Below are 9,471 nucleotides of genomic sequence, written 5' to 3'. Positions count from 1 at the left end.
CACAAAATCAACCCACAATGCCTAAGTTTTCATCACATTCCGTATCCACCGAGGAGAACCTACCCAATGGTACTCCCACTCCACAACATCTAACCGGAAATTTTATTGCCAAATCCGCATTTATCCAATTAGTCGAAAGAAGCCAATTTGGGGGGATGCCTAGTGAAGACCCTCACTCTCATATGGAAACCTTTTGTGACTATTGTGATGCGATTTCTCAAACCGGTGTAACTCAAGACCAAATTCGATGGGTCTTATTTCCTTTTTCTCTCATTGGCACCGCAAAACAATGGTTGAAAGGCCTTGATAAGGCTACTCTCGGAATTGATTCTTGGAAGAAGTTGGCTCTAGCTTTCTACAAAAAGTTCTATCCACCGGAAAAGACTAACATGCTAAGAGCTCAAATTACGGGCTTTAAGCAAATGGATGAAGAATCCTTGTATGAAGCTTGGGAGCGATTCAAAGGAATTTGTCGCTCATGTCCTCACCATGGACTTAGCGAGTGGTTCTTGGTACAACAATTTTGGAACAGTCTTTATGAAGATTCAAGGAACATTCTCAACATGGGATCAAATGGAATGTTCACCGAAGTTGATGACAATCAAACTTGGAATAAGATTGAGGAAATGGCGGTCCATAACACACAATATAGTAGACCTCGCAAGGCTACTAGAGGAGGAAAGCATGAAGTGGACTCCATTACTCAATTGGGTGCTCAACTTAGTGCTCACATTGATACCATCAATTTGATGTTTGAAAAAGCTATGGCTAGACTTGAAGAAGCCTCAAAATCACCAAAGCATCATGTTAATGCCATGACGGCATCTTCATCAATCCCAAGTGGGATATGTGAGAATTGTGGAACTTTGGGACATGACCAAAGTGAATGTAGGGGAACAAATGAACAAGTGAATGCTTTCCAAGCATACAAGAGTGGTACCCCTTATTCCAACTATTACAATGAAAACACCAAATTCCATCCAAATCTCTCATACAAAAGCCAAAATGTTCAAAACCCTCAACCAAAATACACCCCACCTCCCATGAGAAACCAAAATCAAAGACCCTTTTACAACCAAAACCAAGGTTACCAAAATCAAACTCCATACAATCAACAAAATGACCAAGGTTTTGATGTTCAAAAAGCGGTCCTCCAAATGCAAAAGAATCAACAAGAGTTTTTCACTCAAATGCAAAAGGATAGTCAAGCAAAGGAAATCACCATCAACAACATCCTAGCTCACACCAAATTGTTGGAAACCCAATTGGCTCAACTAGCATCTTCAAGCTCACAAAGACAAAAGGGGCAATTACCACCTCAAAGTAATCCCCCAAGATATGAAACGGTTAGTGCCATTCACTTGAGGAGTGGTACAAGGTATGAAGCACCGAAGAAGCAAGTTGAGGATGAAGTTGTGGAAGCTAGTGACAAAGAAGAAATTGTGCAAAACTTCAAGGATGGAGAACCATCAAAAGAAGAAATTTCAAAGAAAAATGAAGACAAGGTCAAGGAGAAGGAGCCCATTGTGATTAGACTTCCTTTTCCAAGTCGTCAAGCCAAGCCCAAATTTGATGACCAACTTGGAAAATTTATGGAAATTGTTAAGAATTTGGAAGTCTCAATTCCTTTCACGGAATTAATCAATCACGTGCCGGCCTATGCAAAATACATGAAAGACATCCTCACAAAGAAGAAGTCGATCCGGAAGCTTGATACTATCGCCTTCACTAAGGTGAGTAGTGCAATACTTCAAGGGAGTTCACCTCTAAAACTCAAAGATCCGGGAAGCTTCTCAATACCGTGTACCATTGGCGACACCACGATCAACAAAGCCTAATGTGATCTAGGGACTAGTGTGAGTGTTATGCCGTACTCAGTGAGTAAAAGGTTGGGGATGGGAGAGCTTAAATGCACCAATATCACACTCCAAATGGCCGATAGATCGACGAAGACACCATTAGGGATATGGGAAGATGTTCCCGTAAGAGTTGGGAAATTTTTCATCCCGGTGGACTTTGTCATTGTTGACATGGAAGAAGACTCCAACATTCCAATCATTCTAGGAAGACCTTTCTTACACACCGCGGGTGCGGTGATTGATGTAAAGCATGGAGAGCTCACTCTAGAAGTGGGAGATGAGAGCATAACTTTCAATCTTGACAAGACCATGAGAGCTCCCCGTTTGCATGAACCATGTTTTATGATTGATCATTATAGCCGGAAGGATGATAGGAAGAAGTCGGAACTCCAATGGAAGAAGAAAATTGAAGATGCTCCATTCAAAGAGCAAGTGAATTGTAAAAAAGAGAGCTTGAAAAGCTCATCAAAGTCAAGCAATGAAGAGGATGGCCTCATTGGCCAAGACAAGAAAGTGGGAGAGTTGTCTCTATCAACTCAAGAGATCTTTAGTGATCAAGTAGATGAAATTTGTGGTCTTTGGGACGATGAGTTTGAAGGGATTTTCAATCCCTATATTGGTAATGCTATCGATCAAGACCGACAACAAGGGCAAAGGTCTATTGAAGATCTTTATCACGATAATGAACAAGCTTTTGATTACTTCTTCAAGGTGTTGAGCAACATCAACAACACCTTGGACATGCCCCCATGACATCTCACTAAGGATGAGAGTTTGGTGGAGTCCTCCCTAAACCACCAATTGTAAATATTTCTAACTCCCTAACTCGCATTTTAATTCTTACATTGCATTTTTGTCATTTTTGGATTTTTATACTTTGATCAAGATAATTATCATTTTTGAGAGAAGTGAGGGAGGGACTAATGATTTTAATTGATGTGTAGTGCTTTAGCTTAGTGTGGGGATAGCAATTGCCTAGGCTATTCATGCCTTAGTAGTGCCCCCACAATGAAGAACACGGGATTTTGAAGAATGAAAAATGACACGGGATATGCAAGTACACGGATGGAACTGAATCCGGGTAAAAGGGGCAGAATCCGAGCGTTATTTTCTAGGGAATCCGCCCGTCTTCAGGCAACCCGGGCGTCTTGGTCAAAATCCGCCCGTCCTTCTGAGCTGAGAATTTGAAAATTTGGGACTGTTGATAAATCCGAGCGTCCTGAAAGTGAAACTGCCCGTCTTCAGAAAGACGCTCGTCCTGGAAGGAAAGACGCCCGTCTTTTTGGCTGAAGAAAACAAGAAAAATCATTGGAAAGGAATCCGCCCGTCTTCAACGAAAGACGCCCGTCCCACAGTTGATAAATCCGAGCGTCTTTGCTGAAATCCGCCCGTCTTTAGGCGAGAATTCTGAAGCAAAAAAAGACAGAATCTGAGCGTCCCGACGGAAAGACGCCCGTCTTCCCCCTGCAATTCAACATTTTTCGGGTCTTTTATAAACCCCATCCCACATTCATTTCTTCATTTCTTCATTCAAAACACTACCCATAAACCCCATAAATCAAAAACCCTCATCCTGTCCATCACCAAAACAAGATTTCCTCAACCACATTCAACAAAACCAAATCCAAACTTCCTTTTTACAACAATTAATCACTCCTCTTCCAACAAAAATCAAACCAAGCACCAAAATCTTCAACCTTTGAGTCGATTTTTGAAATTATAAAGGCAAAGCCTTTCATCTTTAAATCGATTTGGGTATACTTGGAAATTGAAGATTTTCACTCTTTTCTTGGTTCAATCGTCAATGGCAAGGACAAAAGGAGCAACAAAGGCACCTAAGGCAAAGGCACTCTCAACAAGACAAAAGAGTCTTCAAGCAAAGAAAGCCTCATTGGCTATGGTGGTAGCTAGTTCAAACTTGGAAGTGCAACAACAACAACCTCCCTTGGAAGCAACAACATCAACAACTCCGGAAATTGCTCAACTTTCGAACTATCCGGAGGTAATTTTCATTTCTAACTCCCATAGGGAAACTTTTGCCAAGTATGCTAGAAAATCCTTTCTATCCACCAAGTTTATTTGTGAAGATGCCTTGGACAAGTTGGGTGCCCTTGAACAAACTAAAGCCTTCTTTGAAGCCATGGGGTTGGAAAAATTGTTTGCTACAAAAGAATTGACATACCCCTCTCTTACCTTAGAATTCTTGAGTTCTTTGAAAGTTACCAAGGTAGAAACTATGGAAAACATCGAGTTCCGCCTAGCTAATGTGAGTAGGCGCATCATCTTTGAGGAATTGGGTAAAGCATTGGGTCTTAGTGATTCACATAGTTATTTCAAGAATCCCGTAAAGTATGAACCCGCTCCTCTTTGGGAGGCGATTTCCAGAAGGAAATTTGAGAACTATCATGCTAGTTGCACTCTATTTGTCCACCATCCAGGAATTAGAGTGTGGCACAAGGTCATCGGGAATACCATCATTGCAAGAAAAGGCACCAACCACTTTACCAAGCTCGATTGTGTTCTTCTTGAGTCGGCCCTAAATATTGGAAGGGAATTCACCTAGCCTTTCAATTCTCTAAGGCTTTTGGTGGAAAGATGGCTAAATGTTGATTGTGGGAAGCAAAGCACCACCGTTATTGTGAATGGAGGTCTAGTCAAACTTTTAGCTAAGTACTTTGATCCGCATTTCAACAAGGATAGCAAGTATGTGGCGAAAAAGGGGGTTCATCTCATTGACATGGATGCTATGATTAACAAGTACAAGTGGGTTACTCATAACCCTCTTGACCCCAAGTATGGGTGGCTCACAAGTGAGGCTAGATCTTTTACTTTGCCTTCGAAGATTTTTCGTTTGAGTGTCCATCGGACCAACTACCTCCTTCCCCTCTCAAAAGAAGCCGAATACATCATCCGACAACAAAGGGATGAAATTGAAATGCCCTCCTCTTCCATTGTCACACCACCCTATCCTTTCAAGTACCAAGAGTTCAAACCCGAAGGTGTTGAAGCAAGCAAAGATTATATGACTCTACTTATACAAGAGATGCACAAGCAAGCTTTTAAGGATCGGGAAGATGCTTACTTAGCCCAATATCCACCCCTCCTTCATTTTGCTAGGCAAGGACTACTTGATCCTTCATGTCCTTTGCCTAGTTGGGCGGATAGGGAAGTCTTCTTTCTGAATGCATCTAGGGGTGAGATTCCGGGTGATGATGAGGTTTTCGGTGATGAGGTTGTTGATGATAACATTGAGGAAGAAGCTAGTGATGAAGAAGAATAGGATGAGCAAATAAGTGAAGAGGGAAGTGGTGATGAGTCCACTTCTATTGAGGAAGATGATGATAATGATGATATGGTGGAAGACTAGCAAGCTTTGGAGGCTCCTACCCTCTTGAGGTTTGTCTACTTCTTTCTTTGTTTTATTTATTTATCTTGATCATGGTTGGAGTAGTCCTAGCACCATAGAGGACTAACACCTCGGCCCCATTGAGGTGTTCTTATTTTATTGTTCCCACTTTTGAAAATCCAAAATGACAAATTTAGTTTCATGCATTGCATTTTGTGTGCATGAACTACCCCCAACTTTAGGAAATTAGAAATAATGTCTAACTCGGTTTGGGGAAGTACATGCATACGCAACGGGGGGTAATCTAAATTACGCTCTCCGTCATAAACAAAAACCCATGCATCATGTATTGTAGATTAGTGTAGCTTGCATTTAGTGTAGAATTCATGCATCATATTTGCATGATTTCCCATCATTTTGGCCATTGAGGACAATGCCCATATTAGTGTGGGGATGGGGAATTCTAACTTAACTTTTATCCAAAAATCCAAAAAAAATTGAAAAATTTCGAAAAACCATAAAAATTTGAAAAAAAATTGAAAAACCAAAAACAAGTTCATTTCCTTTGTAGTGTAGTCATGTATATATTGTTGTATATATTGTGTTTGTTCTATCCTTGTTCACATTGATCGACTACGCCACATCCGAGACATGAGGATATTGAAGACCGCATGGTATGATCTTTCCAATCTCCTTTTTCCTCTTTATGTTAATGACTATGTGGCTTTATTTTGATTGATGCGGTAGCAACAATGTGAACTTAGGACTTGCATTTAGTTTATATGGCATATTAGTTGGTAGAATCATTTGCATTAGGATGTTTATACGCTAGTTGCATCATGGCATGTAGTTGCATGTTAGAAACATTTTGCGAAACCATCTACTTGGGAAGCTTGACAAGTGTACATAAGGCCCTAGTAGATGCTTTTTCTTCTTAAGACTTTGCTTGTTAGAATACTTGTAAAACACCCTAGGATGTGTCATGCTAGTATCCTTTGACCCATGGATTAAGGCATAGTCAAGAGTACCTTGTGGTGTGATAACTCCTTGCCTACCGTTTATTCCAAAGTGACCCTTGAAACCATGCATCCATCATCCATGTTCTACCACATTTTTGTCATCAAAGGGAATGGGCACAAAAAGAAATTGATTTGAGTTCAATGAAATGAAAAGTGAAAGAAAGTTTGCAAAAATGCATCAAATGAAAAGAGGAGCAAAAATAGAACTCCTAAAGCTTCAAATATAAGCCACCCTCACTACATATGGGGTGACTTTGAAAATGTTCAAAAGAAATGCAAAGAAAAGTTGAAAGTTGTCAAGTATTGAATTGCCAAAAATCAAAAAGAAATGGCAAGAAAGTGTTCTCAAATGTTATATGCCACAAACAATTGGGGGGAAAAACAACAACAAAGCAAACTCCCAAAGTGAAACGCAAATATCTATTGATCCCTTTATCCATCGTATCCATTTTTGTGCATGGTAGAGAGGGGACGACCCTTCTTCTTGTCTAGGCAAGAGGGGGAATTCCGCGATCCTCCAGTATTTCTAACACCATAGGGAGTCTACTCTTGACAAAAGCATTTAACGATTGAGGACAAAGGTACCCTAGCTTGACACAACTTGGAGGTGATTTATTGGTATCCTTCTAGGCTTAGTAGTTTGAAGAAATTGCATCTATGAAGGAGTGTGTACCCTTGATTTGCTTCCCTTGTAGATAATTTCCGTTACTTAGATGAGGAAAGTGGCTATTCTTTTGTAGATGCATCCATTATTTGATTTTGTGTGCTTAATGTTTGGATGTGTCGCCATTTTGGCAAGACCCACCTTGCCTTGCAAGAAGGCATCCTACCTCATGGTTGTGTTGTTGTGAGTTGAAGGGGCGGAGTGAGACCCGCTAATTGTCTCATATCGGCTATGTTATTAGATTAGTTTAAATAATGGTCCTAGTCTTTGTCACCTTTTTACTCGGGACGAGCAAAGGTTCGGTTTGGGGATATTTGATGTGACCATAATTAGAGCACATTTAGTGTTGGGAAATGTGTCCTCAACAATAGTGCGATCATATGATTTAAATATCATTATTAAATCTCATTTTAAAGAATACAATTGGGAAGTATTTTTACTGTCAACTGGTCAACATATATCGGTAAAGATTGACTTACTAGAGTTTGACATTACTGTCGTGTGACGGTGGTGATCAGTTGACCCCCTAGGTCATACCTATAGGGCAACACTTTTAATTGATCATCTAATTAATCGTATAATGTTACGAGTTAATTAAATTACTTGAAAAATTGACGGACGATTTTGGAAGTAAAATTTACGTATCAAATTGAAATGTGATTAAATGAGATACGGTCTGAGTAATCGAATTGTATCATTACTCGGATGAAATTATTGTTTAAAGAAACGATTGGATTTGAATGAATTATTATAAATTTTGGTACAAGTAATTATGATATTACTAAGTCGATTTTTGTATGTGACGTATTTTTGATAATACGTTGATTTTTAATATGTTAAAAATACATAACAAATTTATGTGACATGTGACATGTGACATATTGACAATTGACAAAAATAATATGGAATCCATATTATACAATGTGCCGAAAAATTGGAGGGGGATTAGGCTTAATATTGTGTTTATAATTAAGTGGTAAACATAATGATTAAAAAGGGAGAGTAGCCATGCAACCCTATTTACCTTGTGAAGGCAAACTAATGCATGCATTGGGTCTTTTTCTTCCCCTCTCCTCTCCTCTTACACGGTTCACAAAAGAAAAGGGCAAAGGGTTTTGTCTTTTAATTTTGAACATACACACATGCAAGTGTGTAGAGATAATTCATTCAATCCAACTTCTAAAAAGTATTAAGTTTTAGAAAGATAAAATCCTCCAAAAATCCCTCTCTCTCAACCGGTTTTGAGAACCTAAAACCAAATATTTTTGGTTCAATTTTTCACAAGATTAATATTATACTAGCTCAAATAATATTAATTAGATTAAGAGTTAGCTTTGGGTATTATTCCTAAGGAGAGATCCTATACTTGGATCTTGTTCTTCCATTAAAGGAAAGCTCAAGAACAAAAGAAAAGGAGATTTCTTTTGTGCCCATTTGAACCGAAATTTCAATGTAAGGATATGATTTCTTCTCTATTTTATTATATTGTTTGCATGCATAAAATCCGTATTTAATTTTATGACAAATTATTTTCGACATATATGAGTATGTTAGTATGTATATGAATCTACTTTTCCTTCAATCGGTATCATGAGCCACGGTTGTTTGCATGCAAATCGGTTAAAAGTTTTTCCGAGTGTTAATATTTCTGGTCCTAAAATGTTTTAGGATATTTTGGTTAATTTTACGGATTTTTATTGTTCATATTTCACTATAATGACATTTAAATGTGATTTTATGAGTAAAAATGTCATTTTTGGTCTAAAATTAGCTATACTTCGAATTTTCACTTGGTTTTTGGATATGTTGTTACATATATTATTTTGAGATAACCTGTAAATTTTCATAATTTTTGGACTTGTTATGCTCGAAAAATGAATTTTTCATTATTAAATTCGGTTTTAGGTGTAAAATAGGTTAATATGAGTTAACTTTCGAATCTGGTCATAGAAAATTAATATGTTGTCACATGCAATTTTACAAGATGTGTGTAAAATAATTGGCTATAAAGAAGTCTTTTTGCATGATTTATGGATATTTGAAGAAAAATAGCATAAATAGTGACATTATTAGTGGATAATTAATAAAACATAATCTATGACTTAGGAAAAACGTCTAATGTTGAATATTATTATCTTTTTCAGATCTAAAATTGAAAAGTTAGTGAGAATAATTTTTCCATGTTTTTATGATTATTTTATTAAAAATCGATAAACCGTAACAATGTTTTTCCGGAAAAATTTCAAAATTTTTTAACCTAAGATTTTGAACATTATGAGTGTCATGGAAATTTTCCAGAATGTTCATGAGTTTAAATTTCAAATTTTGAATTTATTTGAAATTTTGTGATTTATTTGAAGTTTAATAGCTTATTTTTGTAATTTTGGTCCATTTATGAACAATTTTATAAAATATTGGTTAATTATGGTCCAATTTTTAGTGAAGACTAAATTTTGAGTCCTAAGAGGTTAGGGTAATTAACTTATGCATAAATATGAGTTTATGTATTTTTGTGATTATAAAAATGTTGAAATCACGCAAATCCGTAAAAACCGAGTAATATACGATATTGGCTAATTAAAG

The 9,471-nt window shown here is 37.6% G+C and overlaps 1 non-coding gene across 1 annotated transcript; it reads right to left on the bottom strand.

The window, feature by feature from the left end:
• Positions 1–389: 389 nt before the first annotated feature.
• LOC141616287 (small nucleolar RNA R71) lies at positions 390–496 on the bottom strand. The gene has a single exon (XR_012530642.1). It is a non-coding gene; the product is annotated as a small nucleolar RNA R71 (small nucleolar RNA).
• Positions 497–9,471: the final 8,975 nt, after the last annotated feature.

This window comes from Silene latifolia, chromosome 11 (assembly GCF_048544455.1).
Source record: "Silene latifolia isolate original U9 population chromosome 11, ASM4854445v1, whole genome shotgun sequence".
In the NCBI taxonomy this organism is placed as follows: Eukaryota; Viridiplantae; Streptophyta; class Magnoliopsida; order Caryophyllales; family Caryophyllaceae; genus Silene; species Silene latifolia.
This window is presented reverse-complemented; position numbering and strand designations above follow the sequence as displayed.